Below are 17672 nucleotides of genomic sequence, written 5' to 3' on the forward strand. Positions count from 1 at the left end.
GTTACCACTCCCACAAGAGGGGAAAACATACTGGACCTGATCACCACCAACATGGGGACTCTATGCTCCAGACCAGAAGTGTGTCCCTCACTGGTAAGATCAGACCATAAACTAATCTCACTGGATATTCACATCCTGACCCCACCCCCTGCCCAGAAAACCACAGTGAAAAACTTCTCTAAAGCAAATTCCACACTCCTCAAAACCAAGGTGGAATCCTTCAAAGCCCCCGGGCCTGTTGAAAATAGGGCCCAGACCGCAGAATCCTTTATAAATGCATTCTATGAACACCTTCAGGAATGCATGGATCATGCAATCCCAAATAAAACCAAGACCCAATCCTCCAAAGGCAGACGTCTTGTCTGGTGGACCCCAGCCATAAACAAACTATACAATAGAAGGAGGAAGCTACTACATGATAGAGCAAAAAAATATTTTGACTAATTTTTAACTTTTGCTGTGTCCTATAAATTCTTATTGTATATTAAAAATTTTTTTTTTCAATGTTCTTACTGTGTCTATATTTGTAAATATGCATGCATTTATAATAAAATATTCTTACTGTTCTATTGTAATTTGAATTTGCAATTTGCAGTGTTGTTGTTTTGCTGTTTGTTATATGTTGTATTATATTCTTCTTAAACATTGCATTGGTTGTGTACTGCCTTTGGAGCTTTTCTCCCACACTCCACTGAAAAAATGGGTTCTTCTTGACAGTGGATCAAGGTGAAATAAAAATAAATAAAAAATCCCAAAAAGGGAAGGCATCTCTGATCAGTATTAGCAAAAAACTACGGGCACTCATAAAATTGTCTAAGGCCAGCTTCGAGAGAAAAATTGCACAGGACACTAAGGATAATCATAAGGCTTTCTTTAGTTATGTTAGGGACCTGGGTGGGAATTCCCAGATATGCTCAGAATTAGTCCAAAATGACAAAAAATACACTGAACCCACAGACATTGCCAACATCCTAGCTGACAGGCTCAGCGCAAACCCCCCCCCCACCAAAAGGGTGAATATCTATCCCAGCAGAGTGCTGCCCCCCTGACATCTCAGATGCTCAGGTAAGAGCCGCCATCTCCAAAGCAAAAAACACAGCATCAATGGGACCAGACGGTGTCCCGGGCTGCGTCCTACATGAACTATAAGAAGAGCTAAACACAAACATAAAACTACTGTTCAATCTCAGCCTTACTACAGGATATGTACCCAAAGAGTGGCGTACAACAACAGTTGGAAACTATCGCCCCATAAGCCTGACTAGCTTGGTCTGCAAAGCTATGGAAAGGATCATCATGGATCTCATAAATAAAGATATTGGGGACCTACAGACACTGGATCCTACCCAGTTCGGCTATGTTAAGGGCAGATCCTGCCTCTTAAACCTGGTCAATTTCTTTGAAACAGTCACCAAGGCCATTGATGAGGGGAAGGTGGTCCACACAGCCTACATGGACCTCGCAAAAGCCTTCGATACAATACCCCACTCGGGCATTATAGATAAGCTCACCAGCTTGAATATAAACCCCTGTGTCACTAGATGGGTTGCAAACTGGCTCAAGGACAGAACCCACATGGTTAGAATTGCAGGAGCCATGCCAGACTCCAAACCAGTTACAAGTGGCGTCCCACAAGGCTCAGTCCTGGGACCTCTCTTGTCGGTAAATATTTCTCGGAGGTACAGGCAAACACGGAAGGACTGTGGCTGACCAAGTTCGCAGATGACTGCAAATTGGGCCCCATAATCGACTCTCCAGCTGACATAAGCATCCTCCAAAAGGGCCTCATAGAAACAGACAACTGGTGCCAGAGCTATGGCCTCAAGCTAAACGTCAAAAAGTGCATAGTCATCCCCTTTGGCAAAAACAAAGTGCCCACAAATTACCACATAGGTGGTAATCCATTAAGTACAGAAGAAGTAATTAGGAACCTGGGGACCCAAGTTGATAGCAGTCTCTCATTTGACAACCACGTGGCCAAAGTGGTTAGAAAAACATTTTATATAGCCCACCTAATCATGAAGGGATTCACATTTAGATCAGGGGAGGTCATCGTGCTTCTTTACTCATCTCTCATCAGGCCCATAATTGAGTACAATGCCCCTTTTGGGATGTACCTTACCAGACACCTGCAGCAACTGGAAAGACCCCAAAAGTACCTCACCAAGAGGATCAAAGGGCTCAAACAGATGCCATATGCTGCCCGGTTAAAGAAACTCCAGCTCTACTCAGTGGCATACCGCCTGCTCATAGGTGATATGTGCCTGACGTATAAAGCCATGTCCAACCCGGAATTAATGGACATGCTGCACCTCAGAAAATCCAAATCCCATCGAGCTATGTGCTCGAGAGACTTGAACCTCAGCACTGAAATAAATAGGACATGCTGGAGGGACAGATTCATAACCCAGAGGCTCCTTTCACTCTGGAATAAAATCCCAGTCCAGGTTAGGCAGAGTCCCTCATTGACTCTCTTCAAGAGGAATCTTGATGAGTGGATGGGAGATCGTAGGTTTACCCCGGGTATCACTTCTGTGTCACTGTTAGACAGAGGTACAGTATACTAACCTCGAAAAAGGGCATAGCAAAATTAATATAAAATGGGTGGCGAAAGCCAAACACACTCTGGCTAGGCTTATAAATGCCCTAGGGCAGATAGCCTAGTATGAACCTATGAATCTATAGATATATATATCTATATATATATATATATATATATATAGTTCCCCTTCACAAGATCGAATTACTGAAAGCTCGAAATTCATAAGATCGAGTTCAAAATCTCGAGTTTCAGTAACTCGAAATTGTGAACGGGAAGTGTAAAAAATTAGATTACTTATCTTTTTGTAGGGGGCTGGGTCCCCCTATACTATTCCTTCCTACAACAAAATCGCCAAATTCACCACAGGGGCATCCTATCATAGTCACCACTGTCTCTCACTTGCTGAACTGGGCTGGCTTGAACTCCCTCACCTCCTTCAATGGTATCAACTCTCACTCGCCCACAAACTAGTAAACCATCCACTAAATGTCCCATCCCTCCAGAATCTACTCCAACCCTATCGCACCACCAGACCACTAAAATCCAGCAACAAAAATCACTTGCAGATCACTAAAGCCAATAACTCTGCTGGCGAAGCACTATTCTCTTGCACCATAGCCAAATTATGGAACTCCATCCCAACCACAGTTACCTCCATACCATCATGCACCCACTTCAAAACTTTACTAAAAGCGCACCTAAAAACATGCTGGCTATGCCCTTTCAACTCCCATTCTAATATCACCCACCCCATCCAACCACTACCTTTCTTTCCACCCAGCTAACTACCCTGATTGTAGCAAGCTCGGATGCTCATAAGCCTAGTACTTATTATACAGAAGGAACTTCTTATTGTAACAATTGTTAATGTCTGTTATGTACTTCTCAGATAAAGATTCTAGCTGCCTACTAATGTACTATGTTCTTCATCTGTAACTGTTTGTAATTAATTGCTATGTTAATCAATTTGTTAATCGCTATGTAAATCCAATGTAACTACTATCTGTTTATTTTAACTGTGGAGCTTTTCTCCCCGGGCCTCTGCTGAAAATGGACCTACGTTCAGTCGGACACTCCTGGTCAACAAATGTAAATAAATAAATAAATAAATAAATAAATATTGTACCGGTTTCCTGACTGCACTTCAGAGGAAGAATGGAAAGTGTCCCATTGTGCGCTTATGCATATAGTGCATAATGGTACATTTCCATCTCCTTTGCTGTAGTGCGATCTTGGAGTTGGTATAATTAAGTAGGGGGTGTGGGGGAGTGCAGGGGGGCACAGCCCCCTGAAAAAACATTAGAAAAAGTGTTTTTTTTCTTTCCTTTTGTGCCCCTTCACAATTTCGAGTATATGAATACTCGAGATTTTGGGCTTGGGCTTCTGCATTTCGAGTATTCATATATTCGATATTGTGAAGGGGAACCATAAATATATATATATATATATATATATATATATATATATATATATATATATATATATATATAGTTCCACTTGAAAACATTGAAAACCCATAACATCTAAATTCATAACATCTAAACCACAACATCTAAAACCCAAAACATCTAAAACTCATAACATCGAATCTCAAAACACTGAAAACTACAAAGCAACTATAAATAACATCCCACAGAGGTTTTACTACATTTATGCAGGGGGGCATGCCCCCCTACACCCCCCACCCCCTGTAAATTAAATATACCAACTCTGAGGTCGCACTACAGTGGGGGGGGGGAGTTAATTGCCTAACCTCACTGTAGTGTGACCTCGGTCGGAGCTGGCATATTTAATTAACGGGGGGGTGCAGTGGGCTTGCCCCCTGCATAAACGTAGTAAACAGTGTGTGGGATGTTATTTATAGTTGCTTTGTAGTTTTCAATGTTTTGAGATTCGATATTATGAGTTTTAGATGTTTTGGATTTTCGATCATTTGGTTTCGCTGTTTTGAATTTAGATGTTATGAGCTTTCGATCATATGCAGTGGAACTATAAATATATATATATATATATATATATATATATATATATATATATATATATAAATAAGTCTACTTCACATAACTGAATGCTCAAATTTTCAAAATTCATATGGCCGAGAGCATATGATCGAACATTTAAAAGTTCAAAGATGTGAACTAGACCCATAAAAATAAAAAAACACACATTAATCTGTGTATAGCAGGGGGGGCTTTGCCCCCTGCACCTCCCACACACCCCCTCCTTAAATATACCAACTCGGAGATCGCACTACAGCAAGAACAAGGGAAATCTCCCAGTCCGCACTGTATGCGATTTCTCATTCAGATTTCAGTATTTCAAAACTTCGAACATATGGTCTGCGATCATATGGGTTTCGAAGTTTTGAATTTCGGCATTCTGAAGGGGACCAATATATATATATATATATATATATATATATATATATATATATATAGATAGACATAGATATATATCTACACGGTCAGATCAACTGGAAGAACAGGAAGATTACCACAAAAGGGCATCGCTGCAGGCATATCTCCTTAACAATGATTTTTTGTGGAGGTGCTTTGATCCTCAGCATCTTGAGCCTCTGTCAGTTCAGCCACAAGCCTTTTTTTCCCATTTTTGCACATGGGGGTCAGGGTGTCACTCCAACAATATCAATCATCTAGAGCCAAGGTTTACACTGCTGGGTGGCTTGCCATACTACAGCAGTTTATCCACACCACACACTCAAAGGTAAACTCACACCTATGGCCAATTTACAGCATCCAGTCCATCTACAGCATGTCTTTAGAATGTGGGATAAAACCAGAGCACCCAGAGGAAACCCAGATGAACACAGGGTGGACATACAGACTCCACACAAAAGACATCGCAGCAGAGAATTGAAGCAGAATGCCGCTTGCTGTGAGATGACAACACCATCCACTGTACCACAACTGACACCTGAGAAATCAAACATTGTCTACCAGTAGGGTTGGTAGTTGATTTAACTGATAAGAAAGTCTCCGCACTGTAGAACATGTGCAAGGGAGTAAATAGGAATATTTTAAAATTATTAGGACTTAAGATAAATATTCATATAACAGGTTACTAGTCAGTGACAATTTTGTTGAGTCCACTTTGGTTAGGTCCATTTCGATTAAACTGATTTAAATGAATAAAATGGCAATGAATCATATTTTGCTACCATAGTATATGCACTTGTCATTGACTTTAAAGTTACTGATGTGATTTCATTTATGGTAAACATTAAAGGAAAACTCCACCTTAGAACTCAAAAACATATTTTTCTCATAGTATCTTTGTTTTTGAGCTATTTTAATGCCTCAAAATCACTCCAAGTGCTTCTTTTACAATTGTAATGTGTTTCTGTCAAAATGGCGGATGATGGGGCCTGCCTTAGTAACATGATCTTGTTTTTTTGCTTTCATTCCTTTTTCCCAGAACACATTTCAAGTCCTCTTTATATGACTCATGCTAGACATAAGGAAGTGGTGCTGTTTTCTCATGCCATTAAGATTGAATAGCAGGACTGTGAAGCACTGTCATCTAAACACACCTTCTGTAACAGAGCTGCTTCTATATTTACCTGACTGAGCCGCATTTATGTGTCTGTCAGAGCTTGTTCTATGCTATAAATAGCTGTTAGCTACTTGCAGCAAAAAAAAGTTGATAAATAACAGGTTTTTGTAAGAGGAGGCTTTTGTAGTCCTAAAAGATACGACAAACCCTCCCCCACACACTCATGCTGATGTGTGAAAACTCTCACTACAGTAAATGATCCTTGCTGTATATTTTCATGTGACAAGTAGGAGGACTGTAAACTTAGTCCATCTGCTACTTCTCAATGCCTTTACTGGGAGGATTTTTCTCTCATGAATGATGCAGACTTAAAATGTGCTTTACTAGTTCCTCAGTTATTTCAGTCATGTCCCCCCTCCTTTTTTCTATTTCATATTTATTTATACTTTGTAACCAGGAAAGTGAACTGGTCACAGGACCCTTTTCAGCCACAAATTAGGCTACATTGGCAAAGATAATAACAATTATTAAATGCACTTAGCAATACAAAGAAAAAATACTGACATAAAGACACTGACCATGACTGCATGTGCAACATATAGCCAGTGTGTGAAAGTGACCAAGTAAATCACTGAGTAGCATTTACTAGAATGAATAAATTAATAATGCTTAATTCTACTATGTTCTTTATTATAAATAATTCATTGTATGCACACACACACACACACACACACACACACACATATATAGTGTGTGTGTGTGTTTCTGTATATGTGTATGTGTATAATGTGCTTTACTATCGTTATGTCGAGCACACATTGCTCGACACTACAAATGTGACTGATCTGAGACTGCTGAAAATGCCGAATATAAAAGTTGCTAATTGCAAAATCCCACCCCCTTTTTGACCCATGTTAGCACTTGTTTTTGGATGAAGAGCAGTCAGAAATGTCAAATTCAGTGTTTTTGCGACATTTTGACCATTCGGCATTATGGGATTTGCTGATTGGTATCACTCATATGCAGTGTTGAACAATGTGCATTCAGTATAATGATAGTAAACTGTTTAATGCACATGTACAAAAGCATACGAGTGTGAGTATGTGTGTGTGTGTGTGTGTGTGTGTGTGTGTGTGTGTGTGTGTGTGTGTGTGTGTGTGTGTGTGTGCATATATGCATTTAAACACAGTTAAGTACTTCTGATTTCCATTTCTTAGTGTTTTTCATGCAAGTGCACATAATAAATGTATGTTAATGTAAATTCAGCTGTATATTATGATTGCACTCTAACAATGTAAGGACTGACTCAAAGTTAATGGGAATCTCTTGCAATGGATCTGCATGTACCAGATATGCACCCCCCCCCCGGAAGGATGTCACAAAAAAGCATAAAAGACCTTTTTTATGAACAGTATCAGTGTACTAGTTGATAGGGTTGCCACTTGACTCGCTTCTTCGCAGTTCTGGCTTGTGTGTGCGTGGGGGGGGGGGTTGAAAATGGTAAATGCATTGATACTTTACAAGAAAAAAATATTTTCTGATTTTTCTCTAAATGTCACAGAAATCTTTGATACTACATTTAGGTTATCTTAACATATAAACTATTATAAACATTTAGTATTATAAACATTTAAACTTAGCAACTGCGGTGGTGGTGCTGCAGTAGCGTTGTTGCCTCACAGTTAGACATTGCCCGTTCGATTCTCAGTTAGAGTATCTTCTGGGTGGCGACGTGTGAATGGGCGTTCCTTCGTTGAAGGTTGTGCATTAGGCCCGGCAAGCCAGCACATAAAACTCTACTGCCAATCATTAGCAGACCGGAGTTCCGCTGTGGCGACCCCTAACCGGGAAAAAGCCGAAAGACACAAACAAACATTTAAACTTAGCATTTCAATACTATGTTGCTGCTTATGTAAATTTGTCAGAAGAGTTGACAATTGCCTTAAACCCCTGACTGATCTAATTGCTTTGTTTTGCTATGAAAGGGGAGTGTTAAGTTCTCCTCCCCTCTGCAATAAAAACAGTGGAAAACAGTTCCACGGCTTTCTGTCTTTTTTTATATCAGCTGCTGTGCTCCTGACATTAGCAGGATTAATTGTCCATTTAAGATTGACAGCAGTACTTGACAGGATAAACTGCAGATTTAACTGTGCCACATGTTAGAAGACTCCTTATGTCACTCAGACTGGGTCTTACTGTTAATCTATGAACTGTTTATGCAGTGATATTATATGTCTTTTTATCTTTTCAATGCACTGTAATACTGAAATGAATTTGTAAACTGCACTTATCACGTATAAATGAAATCATTTCTGTATGTATGTTGAAGCTTTTCTCCACAGGCCTCCGCTAAAAATGGACATGTATCCAGTCGGACTATCCCAGTCAACAAATGTAAAATAAAAATAAATAGATAACTGTGTCTATGATATGTCATGCAGGTGGAGACAACTTTCTTTGTAAAGTATGTGAGAAGTTGAGTTTAAAAATAGTAGGTGGGTTCCCTTCCTTTGACTCCAATGCAAGGAAATAAAAGTTTTAAAAAGTACAAGCAGGTTTCTGGTACCTGCACAATACTGGAACCATATTGTAGGGAGAAAAGAAACCTAACAATTGAGTTAAACTATATAAGAGGGTGGAGTTTTTCTTTAATGTTCTCAATGAGGTTTAAATTTAGGATTAGGTTCAAGCATTATGTGAGATATTAAGTCTTGTGAGAGGTTCTGCACTTTTGTTTTCACAAGAAATACTTCAGATAACTCGTTTCACTGACTGTCTTTCAGCAAAATGGATTTCAACTGCATTGATTTTCAACAATATGAAGTCAATCATTTAGCTTTTGCTGAGACTTTTTTTTCTTACAATATCGTCATAACTCTTCAATAAAGAAGAAAAATACAATACTTTTTTTTAAAAAAAAATTATAATGAAATAAGTGTCTTCTCTGAGTTCTAGCCTTAGAGATGACTTTTGTGACTTTTGATGTAGTCAAATGATAGTTGGAAAAAATTATTGCTCCTTTCATAATGAGCTGAATGTCATTCTGTCATGCAGAAAATGAAAGTTATTTCTGCACATATTATATTTTCTTTTTGGTATCTAGACTGGGTGTGAAATCGCACTTTAATTAAATAAATAATACTCTACCCTACCTAGAAGTAAATGAGAACCCAACTGACACTTGTATTTGAATATCTGCATTCTTCAAGAGGAGATTATGTAACTTTTGACAGAGAGGAATAAAATAATCAGAAGTAACAAAAGTCTAGGAAAATAATACTGTAACATTTAATTAGGTAAAGTACTGTAACCGGGCATGATTACAAAAATATAATGACAACATTAAGAGTCTAGCAATAATTACTGCATCATTTATGAAAGGTAGCTAGTTTAAGAAATGTTGTCATTAAAATGTAATACATTTGAATGCAGATTTAACAGTCTTTTGTGATCATCATGAGACCTGCAAAACTCAAGATTCAATTAAATGACCTTGAAGAAACGATATATCTTGAAACTATAATGCTGAGAAATAATATACATTTTAACTTTCCATTTCTTCCCTACACTACCAGTTATTGTTGAAACTTTTAGCATTACATAAGTGAGTAGCTACTTCATGAAAAATATTACTTTAGGAAATGTGTATATATACAATAAGAATGTATTTTTGATTAATGCAAATTTTCAGCTATCGACCTCAGGATTGCTGATTGGAATTATTAACATGATGGATGTTGATTTTAGTCAATGGTGTGATAAACCAGAATATTTAAGGAAGTGACTCAGTTAATATGGTGTCTGACGAAGTTTAATAATTCATTAAACAAAAGCACTAACCAGTACTTTTTAGATCTAATAAAGGAATATATTTTAAAGCTTGGCTTTATTTTACTACAAGTATTTTGGTGGATTTATCTGTTGAATCCAGTCATCAGTTTTTCTTTTATTAGTTGGTTTATTTGTTTGTTATCTTCGGTGATGAGACTGTTCTAGAAGTTTTGAGGAGTATATTTTTTATTATGCAATATAATAAACATATCAAAATGAAAATTCAAATACACAATTTATTTATTTATTTATTTATTTATTTATTTATTTATTTTACTCTTTTCTGAGTGGGTTAGTCCCACCAGGCCAGTGTCTTTTTTCAGTGGAGACCAGAGGTGATAAGTGGGTTGAGGACCCAGACTACTCCAACCTATGCCAGGGACCCATGCTAATAATAAGAAGGGTTTATGTGCACCTATTTGCCAGTGTGTGCCAAACATAGAACCCTGTAGCCCTGGGTCAATAAGCTACTGGCCAGCTGGGGTTCAGATGCCCAGCTTGGGGATATCTGGGATAGTTCTGTGTGAAAGCTGGACATAAAACTACTCAACCTGCTAAACATAAATGAAAAACTGCTATACTCTGTGTAGGTTTACTGATAGGATGCAGCTTTGGAGTGGATGACACGATGGTAAAAATAGGCTAGACAGCATATGTATCTGGGAGATTAGATAGAAGGGCAACTCAGCAAAGCCACTTGGCTTGGAATCCAGAGTCTGCTGCTCTGAAGAAGGGTTGTCTATGTTGTGGGAATTATGGTGAGAGAGAGGTTTCAGAAGACAGTAAAGGATATCATCAGAATTAGTGACAGACTCATAGCAATCAGACTCCAGTGTATGGACAGGGCGTTATTCATAATCTCAGCCTGTGCTCCACAGCAGGGTTATGATAGTAAGGAAAATAGTGCATTCAGACAACAGTTGCAGGGCCTAGTAGATAAAGCTGGACAACATGAATTGATGTTAATAAAGGGTGACCTGAGTGCACATTTCTGGACAAACAGCACAAGAAATGAGGACAGTTTGGGTCCATATGGTTGGGGCAACAGGAATAAAGAAGGAGATGCCATTCCAGACTTGTGTCTGGTAAATGACTTGATGGTAATCAACACATGATTCAGCAAAAGAGACAGTCACAAGATCACATGCAAGACTGGTCAACATGCAACTCAGGTAGACTTTCTCCTAGTAAGGAAAGGGCAGTGAAATAGTATCAGTGATTGTAAAGTCAACCCCAGTGAAACAGTCGGCCCACAACATAAACTAGTGGTTGCCAGAATCAGCTGTTAGCAGTGGTCAAAGAAGGCTCTAAAGTCAACACAGACCAGGCTGAAGACTTGAATGTTGACTGGAGAGAAAGCACAACAGTTCAAGGAATTATTCAGGGATCAAGCACCTTAAGAAAAGGAAATAAGCAGAGATGAAGAAGAATGGCGCAACCTCCAAAGAGCATGAGTGAGGACTATAGAACAGATAGGTGGTACAGCCAAGTATGGAAATAAGGTACATAAGGAAAACTGGTCCTGGAATACAAAAATCCAGGAAGTCATTAAAAGAAAGGAGTGCAGGAAAAAGTTGGAGATAGAAAATATGGACCATGCTAGGAATGAATACTGGTTGGCTAACAAAGAAGCTAAGACATGATTGCAATAGCATAGAACAAGACATATGGGGCTATCCTCCATCTTCTGGAAAGTGACTTAGTAGATGGCATAAAGAAACTATGTCAGGTTGCAAGGCAAATACAGAAAATTAAAGAAGATAGTCAGTCACCTTTCATAAGAGATACCATCAACAACCTGCTCACCAGTCCACAGCACATCAAAGGGAGGTGGAAGGAATATTTCCAGCAGCTCCTGAATGAAGAAAAACCACCAATGCTCCACTGTTCCAGACACAGCCTACTATGAAAGAAGAGGAAGACCCCACCATAGAAGTAAGAACAGTACTTAAGAAAATGAAGTCAGGGAAAGCAGCAAGGTCAGATGAAATCACAGCAGATATGATAAAGAGGATGGGTGAGATAAGGTGAAATTGCTCCTGAGGGTACTCATAGCAGTATGGAGAGAAAGGTGTGTCCTAGACATCTGGATAATAAGCATACTAGTGCCAGTTTTCATGAACAAAGGAGACATTCACAATTCTGGGCACTATAGAGGTATCAGATTCATGTCACACTGGATGAAAGTTCTGGAAAGTGTGATTGATAAACAAATATGCAGACTAGTAGAAAGTAAGATGGGAGAGGAGTAGTTACATTTCAGATCAGGATGCAGCACAACTGACCCAATGTTTTCAGTGACACAGATACTTGAGAAGAAGCTAGAGATGAGGAGAGTCCTACTGAGCATTCCTAGACTTGGGGAAAGCATATGACAACTTTCCAAGAAAACTGCTTTGGAGAGTCCTGCAGTGGTTTGAAGTCCCAGAAACATTGTTAGAATTAGTACATACTTTGTACAATGACTCAATGACTCAAGTAAGAACATTCAGTCTCATAGAGGGGTTACCAGCAGGAACAGATGTGCTTCAGGGTTCATTTTTGAGCCCACTGCTGTTCATACTGGTAATGGACAACATTAGCAAACAGTTCAGCGTGGACAGATCAACAAAACTGTGCAGATTCATTGGTTCATAGGTGTTTACTATGTTAATGACCAATAGGGCCTTTTTAAGACTAGTCATGCATCCCAAATCACTGAAAAGTCCTAGTACCCTTGATAAGTGTAAGCAGGGACTTGGGAGATGATACATTTACAAGCAGGGGCCTGGGATATTAACCATTTACAGGCTGCTTGTGTCTATTAGAGACATAGGTGCCAAACCAGGGATGAATTTCCTAATCCCTATCCAGTTGTCCAAGTTACATTGGAATTGGGTTAGGGAGGAACTCTGCTTCACATGGATGGGTATCCTGTTCCAGAAAAGGGTAGTCTCTGAGACAAATTCCTGTCTCTCCAGCAGGTCCTATTTATATCACAGGCAAGGTTTAAGGCTTTAGAATGGAAAATTCTGGTGCTGTTTGCTTTGCGGATATGCAGGAGGTCCATTAGGGTGGGGTCTGGCAATGCCTTATATACCAAGCATAGATCTCCCCTCAACAGCTTGTAGGAGACAGAACAGAGGAATATAGCCCTGAGGCAGTCTGCACTGGATATGTTACTTACTCTGTATTCTTTTAGTGAGGAACCTTTGTAGATGCTCCAGTTTTTGGATATGCCTGGTTAGGTACATACCTAAGGGGACATTGTCCTCAATGATAAGTCTGATGAATGTCAAATACAGTGGAACAATGACTTCCTTGGACCTAGATACCATACCTATGTTTATAAGTTGCTCAACATAGAATGATTTCCTCACTACTGTTGACACATCATGGTCAAGGGCTAAACTGCTGTATATATGTGTCCCCAAGTCCTTGAGTATTGGGTCAACTCTAAGGGGTGTATTTTCAATATGATAGTCAGCAGGGGTGGATGACTTCCTGAAGCATACTATTATGCATTTCTTGGCATTCAGTTTTAGTCTATGACTCTGAAACCAGTTATTTGTCTGTGCAAGTCCTTCCTGGAGAATATTTGTGTTGGTGTGGGAATTCTATGATTTATATATCTGAAGGTTTCCTGTGTCATTATTGAGCATTTCCATGATAATTCTTTCCATAACTTTGCATATGAGAATAATTAGACTTATGGGTTTGTAGTTTCCAGGGTCTGTTAATGGCCTACCTTTGTGCAGTCCTCCATTCGTGAGGCACGAAGCCTGTCTGGAGGTTACAGTTAAACAGCAATTCCAGAAATACTGATAGGTCATGTTTCATGATATTTATAAAGCATCCTGGGATATTGCCTGGGCCCATTGATGCAGCTTTCTTGGTCTTAAAGAGAGCATTAAGGACCTGTTCCCTAGTGACTGTAGGGGAGTCATATTTGTTGGCATTTCCTGAGGGAAGGCTGAGGAGGAGAGAGGGGTAAAGTTAGAAGTGAATTTGTTTGCCAGTAAGTTTGCTATATCTTCTGGCTCAGTATAAATGGCTGGATTAACAAATAACACTGCACACACTTGTGTGTTGCCCTTGAGGTTGTAGATAGAGCTAAATAATGCCTTGAGGTTGTCCTTGGCTTGGAAGGCTAAATTAACCTCATATTTGTCTTTGGTCAACGTTATTTGTCCTCTGAGTTGCTGGTTTAGTTTGAGAGTGTGTTCATACTGCTGGGAGCTACTTCTCCCAATTTTTGCCATGATTTTATTCCTCCTGTTATACAGCTTATTGATGTTGTGCTTCCACCAGGGTGGTTTATTTTTGAGTTAGTTCTGTTCTTCTTCCTGGTGAGTACAGCTGCCTCTATGCAGCTATTAACATGCTTATATAGGATTTCATTGAACAGTTCCACATAGGCAACAATGTTTCACGGTTTACAGGGGCTTGAAATTTTGCCAGGTTACCACTTAATAGGAAGACATTAGCCTTAGAGTAGTTCCTGAATATTCCAGATTTATCTGGGGTTTCAGGTTTTATTTTTACTTCAAAGGAGACTATTTTGTGATCTGACCTTACCAGAGAAGACATTACACTAGGGGGTATGCAGCACTCTCCCATATTGGTGATGACCATATCCAGTATGTTTGCAGCCCTGGTTAGTGCATTGACAATATGGTCCAGGGTGTTTATGTTTACAACATCCAGAAATCTCTGTGCCTGTACGTTTGGTGTGATATGTAATTTCCAGTTAATAGTGGGTTAATTAAAGTCACTCATTCATATGGTATTGGGATGGATGATGAGTGTTTCCAATAAGTTTAAATACATGTTATGGATTTCCTGGGTCATAGAAGGGGAGCTATAGATTCCAAGGTAGTGGTATGGGTTTTTGCCTGTGGTGATTTGAACATGAAGAAGCTGAAGTGCATTGCTTTGTTTGAGCAGCCTTCAGGTATATTTCTTTTTGATGTAAACCAAGACACCTCCACCTGTAATCACTGTCTGTGTAGTAATCTAAATATGTAGAAGGCATTATAGCCTTGCACTGCCAGTGTGCTGTCCATGGCTTTAAACCATTTCTAAGTGACCATACAGACATCAGTATTCTATAGGGTGAGAGCAGCTTGTAGGAACTTGAGTTTTTTGTTCAGTCTCCTAGCATTGAGCACACCTTTAGATTTTCTTGGTTTTGATTTGCTATGTTGGAAGTACTTTCAGTTTGGCAGTGCCTAAAAAAAGCACTGTGGGGGAGGACAATGTTTTAGCTAATAATCAAAAGCCTAGAGGGGAGAGGTGAAGACCATCTCTGTCAAAGCAAGATGGTCTGTTGACCATTTCCTTCCATGCTGACAAATATTGAACCCCCTTAGAATGACACCAGAAACTAAGCCAATTCTTAAAGTCAGGCAGAAAGTTAGATTGTGTGGTGGCTTGTCTTGTGGGCTTAGAAGTAGAAGCTCCATGAGCTGTAGCTATATGAGTTGATGTGGCTGATGGTTTGAATGAGTGCATTCGGAGGCTATTTGTTATTTGTACCTCATGTAGGAGGTTTTTGGAGTTTTGGAAGGTTGCATTTAAGTGCCTCAGCATATGTGGGTCTATGTGTTTGCTTTGAATTTTGTGTGATGGGTGCAGTGTATGTACTACTGACAACCTGATTGACATTAGGAGTGTTTTTATTTAAGAGCTTTGCCTCCAGTGACATTATATAAATACAGCTCTCACATACCATATGTGAAGATAAGTGAAGGCTGCCAGTCTAGCCAGATAGAATTCTGTAGATAATTCTTCCATTTGTAAATATTAATGTAAGCAACAGGCTTGTTCTCTTAAATGTGAAAAGACTGCATTGGATATTGAACTGCAAAAATGTAACAACAGTGCACTCAGCTTTAAGAAAGCTAAGTCAAGCATTTTATGACTGTCTTTGATGTCAAAATTTGGAGCCGGTATGTCTAGAGGGAGGCATCCTGCCTATTGTTTTAATACCAGAGTTAATGGCTAGAATTTGCATGTATAAATGTCCTTTATTGTTCTGGTTTCTGACCAGGTGTAAAGAATGTAAATGTAGTTTCTGTTAGCCTGGGAACACCAGAAAAGTGTGAAGAATAATGTCATGTGAAGCAGCTCTGTGTATCAATTTAAGGAGAGAGAGAATTTGTCTTGATAACACCCAACTCTGTACTGCCTGTGTCTAGATGTAAGGATGATTTTAGAACTGTGTTTTCTCTTAGAAATAGCTAGGAATTAGGAAGATCAGACTAAGTGTTTCTGTGTGATGTCAGAACTGTTCTACTGTATTATTTTAAGTATTTCTCTGTGATCTCTGAACTCTTGACTAGCACTGTGTAGTAAGAAGTATTGTCTTGTGTTTTTATTTATTATTAAATATTTTTAAACATTTCAATTGTGGCTGTTTTGTGTAGAGATAATTTAAGCTATAAGAGTACATTGTATGTATATAGTGATACTGTACCAAGTCACTCTAATAAGCCTTGACTGTTCAGTCACACTTACCATTTGGATAATAATATTGCACAGTAATAATTGGACACACTTTCAGAAGGGCATTTGAGTAGCTGATATTAGTGGGTGGTGGCAGCTGGTACTACCTTTTAGACTGGGCAGAAAAGGAGCACAGATGGAGAAACTATGCCAGCCTTCCACAGGAGTGTCTGTGTAGTTGTATATAATTTTATCTCAAAGTGTGTGTGTGTGTGTGTGTGTGTGTGTGTGTGTGTGTGTGTGTGTGTGTGTGTGTGTGTGTGTGTGTCAGCTACTTGGGCAGGGACACGAAGCACTGGTTGGACAGAGAGGGTGCTGGAAGTTTTAGCTTGCCCACTACACTGAGATCTGGACCCTATAGCTGTGCCAGTGGGGAGTCTTATTGGAGACCTGGAGAGAAAGGGAGAAACCAGCCCCAGACTGACTGTGATCTCTGTGTCCTCTTAAGGGAAATTGTACTTTACTGTGTGTGTATTTATTATCCTTTCCCTATATGGACACGACTCACTGGCGTTAGTGGTGAAGATTGAGGCTCCTTGATTGCTGGGCCACTGCACGGGCATCACATATTAATTGTTTGGCAGTCATGGGATATTCACACTACATATTAATTAGTTGGCAAATACTAATTGGCTTGTAGTGGTGTGGGTAGAGTGAATTCCTGTAGCTTGTGTACAGTGATCACTGAAGGTGTTTTGTACTCTAAATCAGCCATGCAGTGAATGCTCAGAGTTCAGATCACAATTGTTTTATTTCTTTTGTTTGCTTAGTTAGTCAGGGAGAGCAGGCAGTATGTCAGCAGAGGAGTACGGAAAGCTAACAAGGAGCCAGCTGGCTGGGATATGCCAGGCTAGGGGACAGGTGCATGGAAACCTGAATAAGGCAGACCTGATTGCAACCTTGGTCACAGCTGCATCAGAAAACAGCATTCAGCAGGACAATCAGACTGGCAGTGGTGATGTACCACCCACAGAGAATGGACAGCTCAACCTTTATGCAGAGGACTTAAAAATCCATCTGGAGCTAAAGAGACTTGTGTTGGAGGCCAGGCATTTGGGAATAGAAGCAGCTGAGAGACTGAGACGTCTACAGGCTGAGGAGCTTTGAGAAACTGCTATGCTTGGAAGCTGAGGAAAAGGAGAGGCAGAGACAGCATGTGAAGGAGATGCTGACTCTTCACTAGAGTCATCGAGGTAATGGGGAAGGGAGTAACCGGACCCCAGAAGCACAAAAAGTCAGTACATTTTTTTCGCAGTTTAAAGAGGGGGATAATTTTGATAGTTTCATACATATGTTTAAG

Source organism: Protopterus annectens, chromosome 2.part2, assembly GCF_019279795.1.
Source record: "Protopterus annectens isolate FY-2018-M chromosome 2.part2, PAN1.0, whole genome shotgun sequence".
Taxonomy (NCBI): Eukaryota; Metazoa; Chordata; order Ceratodontiformes; family Protopteridae; genus Protopterus; species Protopterus annectens.